We start from the raw sequence: 24,337 nt of genomic DNA, 5'->3' as shown, positions 1-24,337 counted from the left end.
TGTTCACATCAGACCTGAACCTTCAGAGTCACGTACAGATAGTTACAAAGTCGGCCTTCTGTCACCTGAAGAACATTTCCCGGATTGGAAATGTCTCAGCAAGATCTAGAGAAAGTCATCCGTGCGATTATTTTTAGTCCGCCCAGCGTCTTCACGGGTCTGCCTAAAAATATCAGTCGGCTGTAGATGATCCAGAACATTGCTGCTCACATTCTCACTAAAACCAGGTAGAAGGAGCACTATGTAGCATCACTTTACACTGAAGATCTGCTGCTGTTGTGTCCATCTTTCAGACCTCTCAAGTCTTCCACAATCTTTGGGAACCACTGCTTTATACACAGTCCATGATTGTGTCCAGTTGGTCATTGTTACTAATATACTGTGTGGTGTAAGTTGCGTCTCTATGTTGTGATGCTTATGCCGTGAAACTTATGGCTCATCCTAAATACTTGTGGCGCCCTGACTTAGCAGGAGAATGTGTTTAAGCGTTAGCGTTAGCAATAGCATGGTAAGGCGTCATCAAACCACTGGCCTTGAGTGACTGCTTAGAAAAAGTCTCATGTTTTAAATGCGGTGCAGCGTCAAACCAAATATGTAAAGAATGAACAGATCTGCTCAAATTAACTAAATCCTGAAACCAAAGTTCTTTTTAGAGAAAGTTATTGGATCTTTATGAAATTATGATGACTGAATGATATTTCTCTAAAGGTGGCCTTCTGCCACGGTAAATACATCCTGGAAGAAATAAAAAAATCACATCTGCACAAATATTGAGTCTTTGATCTCTTTCCACTGATCATCCTTGAGATGTTTCTATAACTTTGTTTACAGCAGGTGAACTTCATCTAAGCAGTTGATATGATTTAGAAAGATCACGCAATAGAGAGTGCAGGTCAGAGGTCAAACACTAAGCATGAAATCGAAGGAATTTTTGAGATAGGATTGTCCTGAGGCACAAATCTGGAGAAGGATCCATAAACATTTCTGCTGCTTTGAAAGATTCAATGACCTCAGCAGCCTCCATCACTGGTCAGTGGAGAAAGTCTGATGCTCTTCCTTCAGCTGACTGGCCGCCTATACTGAGCAACTGTAGGAGAAGGATCTTAGTCAGGAAGGAGACCAAGTACCTGATGATTCCTGGTGGCAGAATGCCAACGTTCCTCTGTAGAGAAAGGTGAGTTTTCCAGAAGGACGACCATCTCTGCTGGAGTCCACCAGGACTCAGACCAGATAGAAACAAGATTTTCTGGTCTGATGACACAAAGATTGACCTCTCTGCTGTGAATGCCAGGCGTCTTGAGGAAAACAGGCATGGCTCATCAGGTCAATACCATCCATTCCTATAGTGAATCATGCTGGAGGTAAAAACCCAGACTATCATAGCATCACTATGGTAGGCTAGTCAGAATAGAGGGACATAGGCAGAGACATCTTGGATGAAAACTTGCATCACCCCAGTCTGACCTCAGACTGGGCGGTGGTTCATTTTCCAGCAGAACGACGACACAAAGCACATGGCCAGGATCTTAAAGGCTTCAGAACCACTCTGGGAACGTCCTGGGGCGGCCAAGCCAGAGTCTAGGCTTCAATCCAATTAAACATCTTGGAGAGGTCTGAAAATGTCTGACCTCTCAGAAATCTCCCATCCAACCTGATGAAACTTGAGAAGAACTGCAAAGAAGAATGACTCAAACTGCCTATAGATAGGCGTGCTAAGCTGGCGGAAGCATGTTCAGAAAGACTTGAGGTTTACATGCTGCCAAAGGTGGCTCAACAAAGCATTAAGCAAAGGCTGTCAATGTCGACGTAAATTTGATGTCTCAGGTTTCTATTTTTAATAAATAAGCAACATTTTTTTTTAAATCCACATTGTGATATAGTGGGGTATTTGTGTGTAGCGTTTTAAGAAAGAGATGAGTTTGAGACTGTAGCGTCTCATTCCAAACCTGAAGAGCTGTGGATACTTTCTGGATGTACTTTGACTTTCTCATATTACCTTATCACAAAATGAAAATTCCCTAATTTGACGACTATTTCTGACTCATTACACAAACAAAGGAGAAAAAAAAAGAAAAAAAAAGACATTTCAGCAACTCTTTGACTGTAAACACTGCAGTATTCAGATATCAAATATACTATGAATATTATGAAATTATGATTAAACAAAGTACATGGATCTGGTTGCGGTAGTCTCCAGTTTGGTTGTCAAGGATCTTGGGAGCAACATATATAATTGTTTCACCCAAAGCTTTAAAATTTGCCTGCAGGAAATAGTTTTTAACCTGAGCTGAACAAATGCTGACGAACAACCATTTCAGGATTAGAACCCACCAACAGGATTTATGAAAACCACAGTGTTTGTAGCTGGAAAAGGGGCATGACTCCTGACGCCTCTGTGAATACACATGCATGGAGGATGAAAAAGCAAATCAAGATGGAAAAAGCTTGAATCTCTATTTCTCTTTCTTTGTGTAGAAATGGCTTCTTCTGCGCAATACAGAACCGCTAAGTGGCTCCATATATTTATGGACTCTGAGTGGCATTGCTGAAAAATGAAGTAACTTTTGCTGTCTTTAATGAGCAGCAATGCACGAAGCGATCCCATGTCCTCGGCCTTCCAAGTCGTATTAGCATACACTGATTGCTAAATGGATTGTTTACACCTTGTGCAAACAAACACGCTCTGCTTCCCATTCAGCACTTAACTGAGACTTTTAACACGTAGCTATTGGGAAATGCCTCCACGGCCACCAGTTTGTGGGGAAATCAGACAAGGATAGATGGGAAGCGAGAGTTATTTAAAAACAAATGGAAATGTTCCCACCCTCACTCACTGCATTGTCTCTAATGTGCCGCTCCTCTATTTCCCTGGCAATCATTCACTAATTATAGCCACAGCTAAAATCCCTCCTCCATCATTCCCTGTTTTTTTTAATTTATTTTTATTTTTTTATCACACTTACACATTCCTTCTAATTCCAACTTTAATGCCGCTTTAATTACAACAGCCAGATTGCACCCTGCCTGCACTGACAGACACCCGAGCAACAGTCAAGTCCAAAAGGTGTTTTATTCTCTTCCCTCTGATTCCAGAAACAGAGAGAATCCAAAATCATTTGAACATCTGGTTTAACACTTACATCTAGTGGCGGAGGGGGGGAACTGCGACTCAATGTAAAAGACCAGGACAGAGCAACGACTGACCCAACCTCCCAGGTTGCTCTCCCGGCATCCGATCTAAAACAATTGATCACCGGAATAAAAGACGATGGCTTCCACGGGAACAGAGGAGCCATTTAGAATCACATCACTGTGAGTGCGCTGGGCCGAGAAAAGGCAGCAGGGACTTTTCCATAACGCTGCCTGTAACTGTGTCTGGGTGCCCTGACCCCTGGCTCTGCAACGCGCCAAAAAAAGGTTCACAACAAGGCTGCTTGCCTCTGTGCGTCTATGCAGCCTCCTGAAGTTCTGCGAGGTCATTTGTCCCATAGATCATTACGCTTCCAGCCACTGTCACCAAACTGCATCAAGGCCAAGCAGCTTCGACTTGTCCATCACAAGTCCTTCGTTTTCCTGGCATAATAGGTCATAAAGACGAGCTCAACCAGTGAACAGCTTCCATCTATCACTGTCTGCATCTCGGAAAAGTATTCAACCCTCCTGAATTTGTATGTATTTCATCAAAACGTCAAAGTTCAGCGTATTTTTACGACAAATACAAAGTGCAAGGAATATGATTCATAAAAAAATAATTTAAAAGTGTGACTCTGATGCTCCATTTACAGGTGCATCTTTTATAGTTTGTCTCTACTAGTCTTGCACATTTATACGCTGATCCATGTACTTTCTTTAATCCTTTGACCTTTTACGCTTTACAAATCCGCAGGTTCGACGAAGAGCTTCTGAGCCACAGACTCTAAGATGAATTTAGCTAGTCTCAGTGTGAATTTTGAATTCCACACTGAGCCATTTATCCAGTTATATAATTAAACCATTTCCATGGATGTATCGTTGGGGTCATTGTCCTGCTGGAAGGTGAACCTTCGTCACACTATCACACCTCTAACAGGTTATCTTCCAGGAATTCCTTGGAGAGTGCCGACAGTATGATACTGCCTCACCGGTCACCGTGGGGACGGTGCGTTCAGTACGATGTGCAGTGGTAGTTTTATAATTTTATAATTTTGCTCCCATCTTGTCACATTACCTATGTCTTTGTTTCCTCTTGTACCAAACTGTAAACAGGCTTCAGTCATTGACAAATTTTTGGAGTGAACTGATATTCTTTCTCTTGAGAAACTCTCTGATTTGTGGATCCCTGCAGCTCCTTCAGAGCTACTATGAACCTCTGTTTCTTGTCTAAATGACGCTCTCCTTACCTGTAGCCTAGCCGGTAGCTATGTCTTGGTATGTTCGCAGTCACTTAATACTTTTCAGCTTCGGAACAGGCTCTACTTTGTCTTGGTATGTCGCATAAAATTCAAGGAAAGTATTTTTAAGTCTGTGGCTGTTACACAGCAAAATGTACCAAAGAAACGCGAGGGATATGAATGCTTTCTGCAAGACAATGTACCCCAGACTACACACTGCAACAGAACCTTGCTGGCGGCTGTTTGAGGTTGCTCCGAGGAGAGCGTTACCATCGCAGTGTTTAGGAAAAAGCATTTAAAGGACATTAAGCGGCTTGGATCAGACTTCCAATGGAAAGTCAATCAGGGTGTGAAAACAGCAGCTTGTATTATTGATGGAATCAGTTTCTGTTCGAGAAAGGCAGGCTGTAATAGTCAGCCATTTTGTGGGGGTTTTCCTTTGTAAACATAATTTGTGGTCGAGGAAAGCGGTTGAAGATCCGCAAATCTGGGTTCAATATGGTACGGGCGACAGAAATGAGATTAAAGAAATGTAGTTTTAGACTGAACTGAAGGGGGAAGCCTGAGCATAAAGCTGGAAAAGGCAGAAACAGTGAGGAACTTTACAGAATCTGTTTCACTTACAGGGGCAGTGTTATGTAAATCAACTTTTTTGAATAAAGTTACTCCAGAGTGTTGCTTTGATTCTTTCATGCACATTTGAGAAATCCTTTCATCTCCATGGCAACCATTCAGCTGTGCAAAACGCCCAAAAAGAAGTACCCCCCCCTTCCCCCTTGAGAGGCAGCTCTTCATCAGAGCTGTAATTTCCAAGCTTCAGTTTCTGCCTGACAGAGCAGCCCTGCCCCGCAACTCCCTGACTCAGCTCCTTCAGACTAGCTAGCAGCAATTGGCAAACACCTGGTGGAACTGCTCATCTGCTGAGCTCATTAGAGGAGCTACTTCTCAGTAAAAAGCTGGTAAAAATGTTGATGAAGGGTTAATAGAGGAGCCGTGTTGGGACGACTTCCTGGAGGCGGAGTTTCAGAGAGAGTATGGGTTTTTAAAGAGACAGAGACTCAATTTCAAGGCCTTAAATCACAAAGTCAAATTTGCTTTAAGTCACATTTGATATATACAGCACTGTTGTAACAACGGAAGGTATCATAGTTACTTGGGTTGTGCTATAAAATGGCACTATGTGCCTGGAAAACACATAATACTGGCTCTTTGAAGACTTAACCAGGTTACATTTAGTTTGGATTCAAATGACTTCAGCTTTGCAATTGTGGCCAAGGCTGTGCTCAGTCGGGAGCAAAGAAAGAAAGAAAGTGGGTGATTGAGTTACAGTGGGACAGAATGAACGAAACCCTTTTTGCTGGTCTGACCAGCGAGACGCCATAGAGCTTGCTGGATGAGATCAACAAATCGCTGCTCTCTTCACCTCTTTCCCAATGAATGACGGGATATAGCTGGTGACGTCATCGTCATGGTAACAGCAGCCAGTGTTTGAGGCCATAGACTCAAACCTTGCGCAGGTCTTGCACAGGTTACATTATATGAAGCAATCCATTAAAACGTCATATTATTTATTATAATGCCTCAGGGGATGATAAAATCCTACACCTCCCATGTTTTTTATCCCCACCATTAAAAAAGGAGAGGCTACTCCATGTGTCTTCCATACACATGCTGTGTGTGTGCATGCATACAGTACACACAGATTTGTGCTCTGCTGAAATCATGCGTGAATCAGTGTGCGTGTCATGACTAAGTGCATAAGAATAAAAGATCTAGAAAGAGGAGATTCGCCTCATTGCTTGCACCACCGGCCAACTTCACCCGGCACCGAGCGAGAGGGGGGGTCCCTGGGAGCCCAACGACCGGGCTCTCAACTGGACAGCAGTTTGAACAGACGCCTGACACATTAATGAAAACCAGCCCTAAGAGTTCAAACCGCATTTCTCCCGCCACCTTGGCTTCCTCAGACACTGACACACACCCGTGCACGCGCACGCACACACACCTACACACACACACACACACACACACACAGTTCAGTTTCCAGACTGGTTGTCTGTCCAGCGTGTTCACCACACAATGCATGTCATCTAAGGGAGCTGCACTAATTTGATAGCTATGATGAACAATTGGATTTACTGAAACAGAATCAGCTGAAGCCTGCCTCACAACCTGTCAAAGTATGTCTCATGTACATTAAAAAAAAATTTAAAATTCCCCAAATTCATCAAAATGATCCATAATCGGCAATTCTATTCATAATTGATTGATTTACCACAGATAATAAAGGAGAGGTTTTCCAAAGTCTGACATTTAAATTGTGATGAAAGTGTAAGTGATGTTTCTTTTTTTAATTCAGAGAAAGTGTTGTAACCTAAACTTGATGGTTTTGCAGAAGTACCTTCTTGTTTTATTGTAAGGCTTTATGAAAATGTAAAATTACACAGAACATAAAGTTATTTAGCATTTTGTGCATGCTTTGCACAAAGACGGCGTTGCATAAATCATCACACGTTCTGACCGTGTGGGGGAAACTTGTAAGTGAATTTCCAATCCAACATTATGACTAAGCAGCAGGGCTCAATCTCTAAGTTTGCGTTAAAAAAAATAAAAAAAATTTAAAAAACAGAAGAAATTTTTTTTTTATTTTTCCAGTTTGAAATCGAGATGTTTTAATATTACAACACCTGATCTTATTCCCTTTTGCATTTTGCATCGGCTGTTAGCTTTTTCCGCTAATCTGGATTTACACGAAACAAAGACGTTAGCGTTATCTTCTGCTGGTAAGAGATTGATTGCTAAAACATTCTAGCAGAACCAGATTTTTAAATCCAAAGCCCTCTCTTCTACATTCTCTCAACCGCAATTACAATGAAGGAAACATGGTCTTGTAAAAAAACAAAAACAAAAAAAAACATTAGGACTGAAATTACATCCTCGGCAGATCAGAGTGGTGTAATCTGGATGTGTGGTCACTAAAGATTTGTTCAGACACACAACTGCCTTTGCCAGTGGCCAAGGGGGAGCAGTAATCAATTTGGCTCACATGGTATTGCGGTAATTATGTACTCCAATTTACTCCTTGAGGGTGGTGAGAGAGTCGGAGAGAGCAGGACGACCATTTCATGCTTCTCCAAACCACTTCCATTCTTGTATCTCTCAGATCCTATCGTATTATTGCGTCTGCAGTCCGACACAAACTGGCATGGAGAAAAGCAGGTCCACATTACCCCCTTAATTGGTCATTTCCAGGGGAAAACCTAGGTCCGCAAAACCTGCATCCAGCACGGGGCTTTCTTAAATAAGCAGGGGTTTTAAAACAGAGTCTACATCTGGGAGCCGGCAGGTCGACAGGAGAGCATTGATTGGGTCTGTCCCAGCAGTAAGTGGGCTGATTACGGAGAAGGCAACACGTTACATCAGCTTTTAGTTTCCTTTTATTTACCTTATGTCAGGAGAGAAAGGTATACAGTGCAGGAGCTTCAAAGTGAACATGGAGGTAGAAAGCCTGAATGAATTTCAATTACAGTGTCCTCGACTGTGAAACTACACATTTCACTGATGCCACTGATTAGAGTCCGACGGCCCCTTGATGTAAATCCTGGACAGAATTGCTTGCCAGTACAGTCCAAACTTCTGAACAACTCTGATTACAGCAGTTTCCATATCTGTTGGACTGTCCATTGTTTCCATGCATGTCTTGCCGCTTCGCAATAAAAAAAAACAAAAAAAATTAGAAATGCAGAAGTTTATTGAAGTGTACATAATTTTGAATAAAGAGGCGTGGATATTGTTCTTGGGATATGTAACACATATCTGTCCGTCGCAGAACGCATCCAGACATCTGCAAACGCTGACTTCCCTTTTGAGCATCTTGAGACAAGGCTGTTAAGTACTACCAGATTTCCATCAAATGACTTGCTATTAAATTTCTAGCTGCAGGTTACTAGTCATAATTAGATCCATGCCCAATAGATGTGAATGTGTAATCTATTTTTGACTACTCACTTTGTACTCTGTGTGCCGAATGCGTGCATGCTTGGCCTCAATAAGCTTAGACCCTCGACCTCCAAAGCGCAACTATAAGCCCGTTCCATCGTCAAACTCAGAGTTTGGTTTCCTGGAAAAACAGGAGACACAGCGAAGATGATCATGAGTGAATCCATGGATCTGATTTCAGTTATGCTTTACTACTAGTGTGGGAATAAGTTAAGCGCTGGGGTTGCGGGGGGCAGTGTACTGTACGGCTCAAGAAACCCACCTGGCCCATCTGACTCCACACGGACGTCCAACAATAGACTGACTGTTACTGGGTTAGAACCAGAGCTCTCCTCGCCTTCTGCAGCGGAAATCACTGGTGGAATTTCTGCAACTGGCAGAGTGCTGAGTGAGGCGGCTTCAGCGCGCCGTAACAGTAAAACATACCCACCTCGCAGGGTTACAGCAGTGCATGAAAAATGAAAAGGTTAACCAAACACGTTTGAGCTTGCACAGGCTGTTTGCAGAAGTCACACATCATACAGACCTTAATGAATATTTAAATCAATTATGTAATTTAAGCTCAACCCAACCGCACAAGGTCATACTGGGCATGGACTCGTGTAATACGTAGCAAACACGAAGACAAGCGCATGAGCAACTGTCCAAATCCATTAGGAGTGTGAGTGTGTGCGGCTGTGTGGTTGAGTGTGTCCGCCGCTGTGCTGTAATAACATCGGCAGGTGGCCCAGCTAGCCCCATCCCCTCAGCGCTCCCCCCACCGTCCCACCGCAATGGAAAGCAGGTGTCGGACCCTGGTCTGAGACAGAATTGAATTAATGTGCAAAAACAAATGACTCCATCAGCAGTGTCTACCAGAGCCGCAGTGACAGGCCTGCAGCATTGTACAGCCCATAGCTGAGCGCACAGTCACCCGACACTGGGCTGACAGGACTAATATCCACATCTATTACACAAGGATTCTTGGGAAAACAGTTGGGGCCAAAGGTAATAATGAGAAAGATGAGAAAGAGGAAGAGAGTGGAGGTTAAAAAGGGCACAGCCGCACACTTGGAAGTATCTTTATGTCCTGCTTGGCCAACGACAGCCTGTTTGTCTGTGGTAAACATGTGAAAGGGAGAGTCCTTTCTCAACGTCCTGCAGATCTAGCAGGACTTTGAGGAAATATTTGGTCTAATTGGAAGCGACGGTAGTCAATACACAGGCAGGATCCTGCCTTTGAATGACATGCCCAGCTCTAATACTGTCTCCAATTTCAGGATTACCCTGATAATAACAGAGGCCGCCATTTCCAATGTACACACATGCACACGTAGGGATGGCCACAATACACACAGACTGTTCTGGCACTGACTTTGTTGCAGGGCACCAAGAGCAAATGTCTCAAATCATTAACTGCATTGCCTCCAATGAGGTTCTCTTGGCAGGGTGATCATGAGAACCATGGAGAGGAGCTGTAAAAATGACAAAGTCAATATTGAAGATGACTGCAATTACAGGCTTTCAGGGGAATGAGGAGTCATGGGGTCTTCCTGGGAAGTGTGTCTGCATATGTGCCGGAGCTTTTCTTTGAATGCAACACACCAGGAGTTACCCGAGTCTTTCTGTTGGGAACGAATTGTTTCAAAAGTGCTTCTTTCCGATCCGGTTTTACACCGAACGTCCGTTGTGAACGTTGCAGCTTGTTATCGTCCTGCGTCTCCTCAGGGTTTATGCTTAACTCAATGAATGCGGCTCACATAAACAGGCAGCTATCAGCAGTCAGATCTACAAAACATAATGGTTATATTTATGCATGTTTCCCTCTGGTTTCCAGGCAACCAAGGGCTTTCCTTCATAAAGAATATCAAAGTTTCAAGCACCTCCACCCCGCCCTCCTCAAGCAATGACCGTCCCATCTCAGGTCCACCCCTCCCACACACACACAAACACGCACACACCACTTCAGCTACCACAAGCCAATGGTTATCTTATCATGTCTGATCATTATTCCCCTGACAAAAAGCAGCCAGACGCAACCGACATCCCTGAGACTCACTTGCCCTTAACTCGCCCTTTGAAAACGCTTTTCAATCATTCAGTGATTTGTAACAACTTTACACAGCACCCCCCACACAAACCGCCGATCACAGTGGCTGGAGCTCTGACTCAACTTTCTGTCACTTCACACCAGCCAGGAGGAGGTTCGAGGGGTTGGAGCAGAGTGCAGACGGGTTCGGACTGAGGCCACCATACCCCCAAAATGCTCAAGTCAACAGCCAGACTTTGATGTTAAAGAATTAAGCTCCTGTCGGAATGGCACTATATTGAGAGGCAGCCCCCTAATTTGAGAAGAAATGTGTGGAATGACATCAGCAGCTATCAAAACAAGAACAACTCTGCGAGGGAAGGGATGTACTGGGGATTCTGGCTGACCAACAGTGGCTGATTAGATTTTGGTGGGACCGCCATGAGCTTTAGAGTCACGGCTTGTCTGTGCTTCGGTCCAGATGACTCAGACAGACAGACACAGGGGCTAAAGGATGGGACGGAAGGAGATCAAATGTTCAGGGTGAAGCTCTCCTTCTCTATGCCACTAAATACCTGTGGTGTACTAAGTTGGGAGTGGCATGGGGGTCAAAGAGAAGAAGGGGGTCAGAGGCATTAGCTGGTCTGATGGTATAATCTTGGAGCAAACAGGGAACACCGGCTTGGCCACTGTGTTGCGTACAGTCCTGTCTGCATTTCCAGACTCTCGCACCGTCCAAATATATCAGCATCGGCAAATATACCACGCGGTTTAATTATTGGCAATGGAAGACTGTCTGAGAGAGATACGCTGTCAAATCAAGCAACAAATCCATCCAGATTAAAAGGGGAAAATTCATCAGGCTAATTAGATTTGAAGGTGCCCTTATCATCGACAGGCCGCACATTGCCACCCATCCAGTCCAGATTTAAAGTGACATTCAAAGTTTTCATGTTACATTTTAAGTAATGACATGTAGAAAATTATCCTTTCTTTTTTTTCACTGGAGTTCATTTTTCACTTGTTTATATTGGTCTGTGAAGTAGCCTTTATTGGCATTGGCTGTTGGAAGTGTTTACATGCGAGAAGTCTTGATGGATCACTAAGATACCATCCTCTCATTTCTCTAAGTTGCTCCTACTATCTCTCATTGCTAAATTTATGACCTCCTTAAGAGGTCATCAGCGGGGTTACACGTTTAGCATTCCCAACAGCAAGGAAGTTGAAGGAATGAGAAGGAGGGGGTGGTAAAAAAAAAAAAAAGTGGGAGAGAAGGAGCAAATAGTAGGTAAGGGAGTGTGGAAGAATGAGGGCGAAAGAGAGATAAGAAGTGGGGGAGAAATGCTGATGGCTGCAGGTCAAATGCCTGAAAGCAGCAGTCAATAAAGCAGCGGCCCACCTCAAAAACGTGATAAGGAACAGCCTTAAGTGTGTGCTGTAGATCACAACAGTAACCCCGCTATCACTGCCATGTTTTTACCATTGATGGAAGTTGTCAACACACACGCAGGCGCTTATTAGCTTAGCTTTTTATTTCATTCTTTGGAAATGGACCTGAATGACAGACCTTGTAACTGTTGGTTATTCAAATTATTGAAATCTTTTATAAAACACCTGGAAAGACAAAAAAATATATATGCTCAAAAGTTCTGCTAGGTTCTTATTATGTTCCCACCTGATTTCTGTTTTGAACAAAAGGATTTTAAGGCTTTTTGTCTTCAGCAAAGAAGGTTCCAGTTTGAAAAAAAAAAAAAACACAAGTGCCATTAAAATTAATCACACAATGAATTAGGTGGGGAAAATATTCACAATGGCGACTTGAACAAACCGTTGGCCGAGTTTGGTCTTCTCCAGGATCATTGGATGTTCTCAACATGCTGCTTGAAGCTGAAACCGACAGCTTCACTTACTGCCTCATAATTACAACTAATCATTTTCTCACCTCTTGGAGAACATTGACATTTCAGTCATTTCAAACTAAATAATGTGACATCACAGACATGTTACTTGTCACATCCCTGACAGGAAATGGTGTGAGAGCAGAAAGCTGACTGAAAGAAGTCGCTCAGGCATAATATGCCATCATATTTTGAAATAAAGTTTTAAAAAGAGAAGAAAATCCATTAAAAGAGGGGGGAAGCCACAGTCATCCTTACAGCCAATCAGAGACGAGGGGAAATGAATGCTGCCCTTGGATTGGCTGCTTTGCAAATGCTAGCAAAGATCATGTGAAGTACCACTGTGTTCCTATAAGCTGCATTTTCACAGGAATATTTTAAATACACGCAATTTATTATACACACTTATTCTCTATGAAAAGAGGCAAACTGTTATCTGATTGGTTTAGATCTCTGGACTTTTCCACCTAATACACAGATAAACCTCCACAGCAGATCAAAGATAATGGAAGAAGACAATGATCTACAATCAGGGAAATTCGCAAATATGTAAGGTAATACAGTCTCCACTGTATTACCTTACATATCAAATTATAATATAACGTTCATCACCACAGATTTTTTTTCAATACACAAAGATGGGGAGAAGTCTGTTTTATCAAAGATAAATAACAGAAAAAATGATTTTGATAGATGAAAAGACGTGAGTTATTCATTAGTCTTTTCAAGCAGCAATCTTTGTTATTCTGCCACGAGAAACATGGAACTCACATGTATCCTGAACCGCTGGACTTTCCTTTCAAGACTTTTCAAAACTCCTAAAAGCCCCTCTAATCAGCGGTTTACATCAAAACACTTCGAAGTCTGGCTTAATTGAGGCTAAACTGCATTACTCTGGTGCACACGGCGGAGTTCACATTCCAGATCGGGGCGACAAACTCCAAAGATCAACAGAACGCCACACAAACTGTCCAGGCCAAATCCACTCCTCTGCTCACGTGGCCCTTTGTTTCCATCATTTCATATTCATCACTGGAATTCATTTCTTCAGTCCAATCATCCTCATCAACAAAATGGACAGGGCTGGATTCTGAAAGTGAGGCCATTCCCACTGTATAAACAAAAACTATTACAATCCCATGTATCACTGCTGGGACTTGGGAGTAACAGGGGGAAACCAACATGTCCGATGTCCACAGCACATCAGATTTTATGTGGCTTCATTAATTAACTACTTTCTGACATCTTTACCCTTTTGTTGTTTTCAGCTGTCACAATTAGCCTAGGGTTAGCAGTGCTGTGTTAGCCCCAGGCTGGAAACTCCAGGTGTTATTTAAAGTGGGACAGAGAACCACAGAGGGAAACAGACACCTCAGTTATCTTAATATGGTCAAACGCAAAGTTGTTCTGGAGACTTTGAGTCGCAGAGGGGGAGCGGGGACGCTGAGGCATTTCAACCAAACACATTATTAATAAACCAGATTGATTGTGCAATCATCAGGTCTTAAAGTAAGTGAATTTATTACTGTCATCTCACTCAACCACTCAACCCTCGGCTGAACCACCCACACAGAGCCAACTCCCACACATACACGCATGCACACACACACACGAGCGCACGCACACACGCTTTCTTCTTTTCAGGAAGCTTTCTTCAACCACTTTACACCAAATTTGTCAGCCCGGAGCTCCAGCGTCAGGGTTCCACCAAGCAACTGTGGGAATCCTGAGAACCGGCAACCGAAAAGACAAACAGCGAGCACACGAGGGCATGGGAGATGTGCACGCTTTGTAAATGAAGCTAGTGAAGAGACAAGGAGAAGACAGGAAGAAAAAAAAAAAAGTGAAGAAAAATATGAACCCCCTGCGCCTGAGGTCCCAGGCAAATAAACACTCCCAACCACCTCACCCTCCCCCAGTTCGATCCCTCCGTCTTTATCATACTGTAAATCTGACGAATAAATTTAAACGCTGGGCGTAGGGTAGGTGTGTGTTTCGGCTCCTGAGTCTCTGTGTGTCTAATAATTCTAGCATGACTGAGATCCAGGAAACTGCTCCATCTGCTACCACTGCAGCCACTTCCAATAAATTTCCTCCCACACAAGGGCATCACAGAGAGCCCATCACTTCTGAGTCTTTATCTTTGACGTGCTCAAAAGCTTCTCTGGAGGTGGGCCTCCACCTCCACCTGGCAGCATTAGCCAGTACATATCTCCATCCATCAGATAAAAATTTATTTATGCCGTGCACAAAAGCCAGCGGCTCGTAGGCCGGCCCGCGCACATAAACATGCATGCCGAGTTAACAAACGGGACTTGTTCAACAGTTTAAAAGCAGAAGAAGGGGAGGGAATGCTTCGGCTCGACCCGGGACACAGCAGATAAGGCTCCCTGCTACTTGTAAAGTTCAAAACCTGACCTCAGACTGAGGCGTATTGAATTTGTAGAAATGCAGCCCTTTCTTAAACCGCTACAATGATGTTACTCTTTTCATACGACCAAGAGAAACGTTTGAAAATTAGTTCAAATAAAAATATCCTGCGACGGGTCATGACTTCAACTCCAGACCAGACAGCCAGCTCATGAACCGTCTCTCAGGTTCTGGGGGAACTGCACTTAACTCGTTTTGAAAATAGATTTTCGTCTCCAGGACCTGAGACCAGTGTCACCCAAGCAGACATTTTTGATTCAGTTCTGCTCAAGGGGGAAGGACCGGGGTGAGCGAAGACAAATAAACACAGCACTCAGGATCACAGACCCAGACCGAAGAGGTCCCCTCCACCCCCTACCCCGCTCAAATTTATTCGCCTCCCCAGTGGAAAGAAAAACAGGCAGAGCGGTGAAGTCCAGTTGTTGTAGGTGGCTTCAGGAGGGCCGGGCGGTGCTCTGACTGCAGCGCACCAACACCACGACTTCACATCTGTGCCTGGTTAGAAGTGAAGCAGGATGGGGAGGAAGTAGATAGACACTAGCAGAGTTTTTTATTACAAATTTGAGAAAATCGTTGTCTACATTCCACTAATGTAAATAAAACGCAAGTTTGCAATCGCAGTGTTTCCGTGAAGCAAGAAATGAAATTGAAATCCCACGTGAATGAGCTTGTTCATGCAATATGTCATCAAAAATCGCCGCAGTGACGGAGGTAAGCAGTCATCTGAGATCAGCCACCAGAGGAGAAGTCGGCGTCTTATTCAGACGTTTTAGCTACAAGCCCTTTACAAGCAGCGATCTGGGAACACATTATTTGAAAAAAACATTTATCTTGTTTCCAAACTTCCACGTTTCCATGAACGAATTTATATTTGGAATTTTAATTCGCACAGTTCTGTCGTCAATGGAAACTCGGCCACTGACAGACTGGGACAAAACGGGCTTTGTCTCGGGGCGTTATTGGTTTGTGTTTCCACGGCATCTGCAGGAAAAAAACAAACAAGAAAAAACAACAAAGCAACCTATGAAAGTTAAAATTGATTGATTTCTTCATTCGGTCCAAGAGTGACCTCTATCCCTGGTTCTGAAATCCAAGAGGAACGTTCCTACTGTGGGAGGGTAGGTGAGAGGAGCAGGGAGGATGGATGGATGGATGGATGGATGGATGGATGATGGATGGATGGATGGATGGATGGATGGATGGATGGATGGATGGATGGATGGATGGATGGATGGATGGATGGATGGATGGATGGATGGATGGATGGATGGATGGATGGATGGATGGATGGATGGATGGATGAGCAGCAGGGACTGAAATAGCAAAGGCATTTAAAAAAGTTAACTACTAATTGCTCATTGTAGACGACGTCTAGCCAGAACACAAACAGAGGCTCAGTGAAGTCACAGAGTGACACAGAGTGACAACTGAGCAGTCATGAGGTGAGCTATGTGAAAGTCAAAGTGTTTGTTGAAAACAGAATTTAAACGCTAAGTGACCATACTTTTCACTAAAGCATATCAGAACATGTAAAAGTGTCATAAGGAATGATGAGAATGCTGATTCCAGCTGCCGCCCGTGTCCTGCATTGCTCTGAATGGGCGCTGTTTTATTTGGGGTTGACTACCTGCAAGATGGTATTTTGTGTCACAAATGTTTAATTTCATAGCAAAGACTTTAGCATTGATAAGGAATCAGCGTCTCGCATAGAAAAGGCAGCCAGTTTCCTAAAAGCTGCACAGATTTGGAGTCTGCTGTTTGAAAGGGCCCAAAAAAAAAAGTAAAAGCTTCACAGTTATTTGGAAAAATCCATAATTTTAAGTGTTTTACAATGTCTTTTTCTTTACGACATTCTCTGTGTTTGCTCGCTTGGCTCTTTGGTCCCGACTGCTTTTCCAAACGTCACCCTGGTTGCCTTAAGCAGGTAGGACACCGACTGCTCACAGGTACCCGACTCAGTCCCATTAAAAATGACATGCCTGCAAGTGCAAACAGCAGAGAGAAGCCCGAATTAATAATAAAAGAATTTTTTTTTATATGAACTGCAGTAAAATCCGGTGGAGGTACATCTTGTGACTGAGTACTTCATGTCTTATCCTGCCATTGGCTGTTTGAACACAAAAAGCCAATTCAATTTATTACATTTTGTTTATACGGTGGAAATTCACAGCATGTCATCTCCTGGTACTTTGTAAAAAAATCTATCCAGCTGGACCGTGCAAAAAGATTTCTTAGATTAATCTCAAAATTTCTGATTTATTCATGTTTTTACAACTTTTTGAGTTCTGAAATGTTTTTGGTTTTTTTTTTACATAATATTTCTAAAAGAAACATTCTGAGTTTTTTGGCTGAAATGTACTCCTCCTTTTTCTTCTGGCTACAAAATCTAGAGCTCAAATTATTATTCAAACCGATTCAAAAGTTTCCATTTGGAAGAAATCCAAAACTTCTACGTTTTGGCTAAGGTCAAGTGCAAGTCGCTTTCTCGTTGGATAGCGACCGTCAACAGCTGCTTGCAGTGTGTCCTTGACTCTACAGCATTCGCAGGGAGCATGGAGCAGTGGCAGCGGAGAGGAAAACTCTGCAATGCAGCACTCATAATTCTTCACAATGTAAAAATATTCTCATTAAAAGACAAAACTTTATGTTAATTAAACAAACCAGTAGGTGTCCAGCTCCTTTTTGTTTATTTTGCTTGTCTTGACTTTGATGGAGTACGAAAAAAGCATCTCTTTGCTACAACTAAACATTATTTGGTAAATTTATTAAAGAACGGAGACCTAAAGAAAACATTTCTTATTTTTACCTGATCTGTTAGATCCTTCTGAACAGCGATCAACCAATTCGCTGCTATTGCTGCGGTTAGATGTGTTTAAAGTGTGGATCCCCTGACAAAATACGAAAGAAGCACAAAGTTAGTGAATTTTGGAAACTCTTTTAGCAAGAATTCATTAACATTTCTTGAATAATTATTTTTGATACTTTTTTCAGTCATCTGTTCCGAGATGGGATTGTTTTTTTGTAACCACTGATGTTCAGTTTGTCCTGATTCTTCTACTCTTTGAGCCCCAGAAACACTCGCGTCCTTATCATGAAAGACAATAACACATTATCAGGCCATGTTGTTAGTCAATTATCAAAACCCTTGGGTAGATAAAAAACAAAATCATGTAACCAATGACTTCATTATGAGCCAGCTTGTGACCTTCAAAAGATAGTAAATGGCACCAATAAACGCATCACCTTTGTACTGGGGCGTAACTTATTTTAGGATGCACCTACGTAAATCAATATAGTGGAAGAAAACAAACAAACATGGCTCCCGAAGATGTATGCTGTCTTCTTTTTTTATTATTATTATTTTTAAATGTTAAAAACTGGCTTTTTGATCATAAATGGCGGTCGGACGTCGAGGGAAACAGAAAACTGACGGACGGCGATGCGTGACAGACGGTTTATTGACAAAACAGGCCACTTATCACATGACGATCGATATTATACTGCTTCACCAACATCCCAGAGTAATTAACCAGGTGCACTTTACAGAGAGAACCCTCCTTATCCACAGCTCACTTTACCTGCAGGCCTCATTGCTCTAATGCAACTGCTAGATGTCGGGCCATCAGCGTCGGGCCATTGACTACGGAGGACGCATGCTAGATGGTTGAACGATACGCCGGTGCTGTATCATCACTCTGGAGGTTGATGTGGAGGCCAGATAGGAGCCTTATCTTTATCTTATCACCGGCATCTGCTGCCCTGCTTCACTGATAATCAGCTCTTTTTATGCTCTCAACAGCGTTCCCTGAAAGGCCATAATGACAGCCATCATGCCTGTGAGGTCATTGTTCAATTGGCTGGAGGGAAACACACGTGGCCCATCGCTCCTGGAAACACGCACAGCCTTCAGACAGAGGAGCAAAAACACGCAGCCTTCACCGCCTCACATGCATGGAGGAGAGGAGCAGACGATCAGTGTACACCGATGGCTCCAGTCTGGCACAGAAGCTGCTTGGATGTTATAAACTACACAAACACACAAACACATGGCGCAATAAGCACAGCGTGAAGCAGTCAGGCGTTAGATCCTTGACTAGCTGGCGAAACTGGCAGTGAGAGTGAAAAGCCAGTCAGAGGCGTTTTTAAAAGACTTTCAGTCGGGTACGAGCGCCTCACACAAAACCTTTGACTTCCACTTAAAAAGTTTTTACCATAATTTCAGAACAGGTGAAATTAGTCGACCTCAGAGATAAAGATTGTTTCAGAGAAGAAAACTTAAAGCAGAAGGAAAGAATGAAGCTTTAAGTTTTGCCCAATCAATAAGGAGAAACCCTGATGACTTTGCCAAGTCTGTGTTTTTCTGCATTTTGCCCTTTTTTATCTAATTTTTCCAAGTTTTTTTTTCTCTTTCTTCCTCGTTTCCAATGTGTCGATTCTACATGAGAAACCCATCCAATGAAGAACTGCAGAACGACCGTCAGGCTAGACATTTTTTTGTTTAAAAAGAATCAGCTTAATTGAAATAATTTGTGAATAATCATCTCCAGTAATAGAAATGTCCTAAGGTTAAGTTTCCTGTTGGTCATTTTAGATTTTGGTTTCTTTGGTTATTTAATCATATTTTTATGTAAATAGCAGAGGCTTTGCTGCACAGTGGCACAGTTGTTAACACCAAAAAAACGTCCTGGGTTCGAATCCCAGCCAGGATTTTAGAGCAGTGGAGATTTGTTCTCCAGAAAAAGTCTGGAAATCTGACTTAGTCTAGGAAACTGTCACCTCTCTGATTGCGTTGCAGTTTGTTGCAGATTTTATGGGGGGTGGGGGGCAGCAGTGCGACTCTTGTTTCCAGTGAAAGTAACATTCAGTGAGTCACAACACTCACACATGTTCTCAACTTTATAGCAGCAGTTTATGGGTTGTCCCATCCTCTCCCATTATATATGAACACCAGCGCATGAAGCAAGGTAACCGAAGACATGAAGAATTTCACTGGACGGCACAGAGTCACCGTCTCAACAGAAAACCGTCCTGATGAATTAGAGCAGGGACTGTGTCCAGCCTGGTCTGATGTCACAAATCCTCTTCTGGAAGAAAAATAGTCCAACGCTCCCAGAAACGCACACTTCCTGAATCCCACCAGAAAAGAGTCAGCGCTTTTATAGACCACAGACCAGAACGCAAACTCTTCACTTTTCACCTTCTATGCATCACAAATCTGGAAGAAACATCCAGAAAACAACAGAACAGCTGAAACACTGAGTTCCTTTAAATAAAGGCTAAAGACCCATCTGCTTACAGGTGCCTTTGATTCATGACAACTGAAACATTGATGAACTTAATTGACATGCGTTCGCTTGACAATGTTGATGATGGCATCTGACTCAATGTAATGTTTTTTTCTGGTTTCATAATTGGTGACTGTGAGATGTTTTTATGACTTAGAGCACTTTGAACTGCCTTGTTGCTGAAATGTGCCATGCAAATAAACCCGACCTGACTTGACGTGAACATTTTTGCCATTATTGTGTCTCCCACTCATAATGCTGAGCATGAACGACGCTGCAGATTTATTTTGGTGGCGTTGTGTTTGCATGGCATGCAGTGATCATCTTAGATCTGCAGTCAGTAAAGTGTCACTGCAGCTTCTCTACAAATAGAAAGCAGCTCACTGACATACCTAATGTTGCATTTTTTTTTTTTGGAGGGGATAAAGAATTCAATCTTTAAAGTAAAAACAAACAAAACTATACATTAGCCCCCGATGGCTACCATGTTAATATTAATCTAAGTTAGGAAGCCCAAGTTAAACTATTAACTCGATTTATGGTCTTATTTGATGACGATAACCTTGAACCTTTCTTTCAGTAGCATTAACATTTTAATCAAGAAGTCCTGTTAAGTGCCGGTGAAGTGCTGCTAGTGGTTCTTGGAATATTATTTCTTCCTATTCCCTTCCTAATGGCGCTGATAACGCACCACTGCAAAGTAAGGCAGTCTTCGTTCATAAGATATGAACAGATATGAACAGAGCAAAGGTTATAATTCAGGAAACCACGGTGAAGAAGCGGTCCAAAGTCCCTCTGAGAAATCTATAGACAGTAGCTCTGATAACGACACCTCCACTACCTCGTGTTTGTTTGGGATTTTTTTTTTTTCAATTTTCATTCACCATGTCAGGGCATTGCTGCTGCTGTTTTTCCCTGAATGGATATCGACAGTTCAAGATACGACATGAAGAAGACGGTTTTGAAAACCCAGGGCCAAAGTTTTCCCGGATCAGCGTGGAATTTTCTCCCGTTGGTCACAACGGAACGCTTCGTGACTTTCTGAGCTCATTGTGGCTTTTCCACCATAGAGACAGACCTGTAACCAGGAGATAAGACTGACAACATTGACACCCATGAATTGCCTCATATTGCTTCTGAACTTGCAGATGCATAAAGTTATTATCTGCGTAGGGACAGTTAAAAAGACCTGCGATAAAATTTCAAGATATGATTAGCAACTACTATGCTGACGGTGCTCTCTGTACGCACACACATGCATATGTACACAGTGGTACACAGGATTTTTTTTTGTATTGGATTTGCCTGCAGCTGAAAAACATTTTAATAAAAAATTCCCACCGTGTTCCTCCCTGTACATCTGCACCCTCCAAACTGTTTGTGGAACCAGAAGTAATCCTGATTTTTGAGGTTAATAAAACCTTTTCAGAAGAGACTCTTTTTTTTTTTTTTCACATATTGTAACAATTTCGACCATAAAGCCCAGATGCGGCTCCCCCATCTCCTCCCCTTCTTATTAAACCATATTCCTTTTCCACTGTGCGTTCTCGCTCCAACAATGACAGGTTGCAGCGTCTTCAGCTAGATTAGCCCTGGCATTTCATCACAGTGATTTATGTGTCATATAAAGATAAACTTACACAGATTCACTATGATTGATGCGCATGTATAAAAAGAGAAATGAGGCAAGTAAGTCCAACTTTGTGTCATTTTGAGATTTCCTGTTTTGCAAGCTGCAAAAAAAAAGAAAGAAAAAGACACTTCCCTCTGTTTCCCTTGATGATGTTTATGGTTATGGCAAAGAGCTCATAACATTCAGTAAAAATGTTAAGTAGTCAAGTTGAAATATGGATATTGTTTTTCATTAAATAACATTAAATACGCTTTAATCATTTCGGTGCATGCACAGTTTACTCTTTTATTAACAGTAGTTTGTACTCCTTCACGTCCCTCCTTACATAAGCTTATGGGTACAAAATGTGCTGCATAAAAGCCTCAAGCAGGCTTTTGTTTTGTGTGTGCAAGACTTCGAACTGACAGCTCATGCGTGCAAACTTAGACAAAAAAAAGACACAAACAAAACTCTTTATAAACAGCGTCGACTCCATAAAGTCCATCGTCACGGTCTGTGCAGGAACCGAGCGACAACAACGGCAACAAAACTCACTGCTCTGAGATAAGAGCAGCAAGAGATGGTCAGAGTCAAGGCAAGGTAGAGGCGCACAGTGTTTATGCAATTTAATCACCTATCAATAGAGGCTTATGATGAGCTCCAAATAAAACAATCTTCCCCTCGCCTGGAACGCATCTTTGGCTTTATTGTGAGCAAAGGTCTGCGATCGCTGGCACCGAGAGGTTCAGTGTGGAAATAATCTTATCTACCATCAGCTATAAATATTTGACAGAAAGGGGAGTTTGAAGGAAAGATGAGAGAGGAGAGAGAGAGTGACAGCAAAGCAAAGCAACAGAAAGGAAAGGAAGTATAAGGAAAGGAAGGGAAAGAAAAGCAAAGGAAAGGAAAGGAAAGGAAAGTCATCTGCTGTTCTCTTCTAAACAGGAACAGATTAAGATGCACTTTGGCGGGATGTTTTCAACCTTCAGCCAACCAGTCGGACGTGCAGCCCAGTGCAAACTAAACTTCCTTTACACCCTATGTTCCTCATCACCATCACAAGCTCATTCTTCTGTGTGGAAACACAGGTGGTACCACAAATAAACACTGTAAAACCGTCTGGACAGCTTTTATATTTGAACAACACTCCCATAACAGTCCTAATCAAAGGAAACAACCGCCAAAATACAATCAGGTGGTCCTAGGCAGTGTGTGTGTGCGTGTGTGTGTGAGAGAGAGAGTGTGTGTGTGTGTTTGATTTAAGGCTCACTCTATTCTTACATGAAGTTTTTTTGTTTTAATTTGTTCCATACCGCCGTGCTAACTTGTTGCGTTTCTCTCTCTAGCTCAAGGTCCAAACCAGCTCACAGAACGGGAGAAGATTATAGGAAGAGTGGGAAAAAAAAACTAAACTAATTACTCCAGGTATTTCCACCAGCCAGTGCAACTTAAAGTGTAATTACGTGGGTTTAGTGCTGTGGCTGTGGTTGGGGTGGCCACAGATCTCACACTGATCCAAGTCTAAAATCTGACTGCTGCTCAACATGACAGCAGGAGAGTGGAAGACCTTTATGAAGAGATTAGCTTCCTGTCCTGGTGGGCAAACAAGAAGTTATCTTTTTTTTTTTTTTTTTTACAAGAGCAACATTTTGATTAGTTAGCTTAATTGGGGTAAATAGGATAAAACATTAACCACTATCAGATGTCTACAACAAAATACATTTGGCTTGTAAGGGCAACCACCAACTCCCTGTACATAGCTCGATTAAAAGTAGGTTGTTTTATGCACCTCATTGTAGCTAGGTTACCGTGAAATAAACTTTTAAGTAGATTTCTCTGTCCTGCAATCTAAAAACAGCTCATTTGTTTCTTTGACCTGAATTCATCGTTTAAACAGATATAAATGCACTGAATTACAAATTTGATAATGTTTGTAAAAACGACACAACTTTGATCTGTTCAGTATGAGCATTTATGAATAGAACATCCAATGTAAAATAAATAATAAAGAAATTGAAACTGACAATAAAACAAGGTCAAACATGAAAAAACAAACTGCTACAAACTTTCTTTCAACCTTCTGGATGTAATGTAAAACAAATAATAAAGCATGAGCACAAATTATAAAATTATACTGAATAGTATAGACTGGGCTCATTGTCACAGGTGCCCAATCTAGAGTTTTTTTTTACATTTTGGAATTGTTACACATATTAATATTGGATTGTTGCATCTCCAGTTTTCACCTTGCAGTTTGGCGAGTGTTACGTCAGTCCGATTTCATTCTCATTATTCCCGGACATGACCAGAGTCAAAAACAGTGCCAGCTGCGCTATTTTTAAAGTTTCTAGTTCCACACAAATCCTCCTCTGGAAGAAAAGTGGTCAAATGCTCCCAGAAACGCATCCTCTCTGGCGCCAATATTCAACATTATTGGCAGCGTTTTTCCCAATAGCTACCAGTATGTCGTGTTGTGTCATCTATGTTTTTACGGGTTGTTCTGTTATGCCAGTAAGCCAATAAACGTTCTCAGAATAAACAAAAGTTCACTTTAAAACCCAATGAAATTCTTTACGTCTCCAAAAGTCATTTTTAAGCAGTTTAACACAGGTAGCAGTGTTTTACAAGGACATCTTGTCATTTAATCACCAATTAACTACTGGATGGATGCACCTTTGAACACTATCAAGGGTTACGAGACGCTCGCAAAGGGTGGTAAAGCCATAAAATTAGGG

This window comes from Poeciliopsis prolifica, unplaced genomic scaffold (genome assembly GCF_027474105.1).
Source record: "Poeciliopsis prolifica strain line A6 unplaced genomic scaffold, Auburn_PproV2 SCAFFOLD017, whole genome shotgun sequence".
Lineage (NCBI taxonomy): Eukaryota > Metazoa > Chordata > Actinopteri > Cyprinodontiformes > Poeciliidae > Poeciliopsis > Poeciliopsis prolifica.
The sequence above is the reverse complement of the archived record's forward strand: the minus strand, read 5'-3'. Positions refer to the sequence as shown.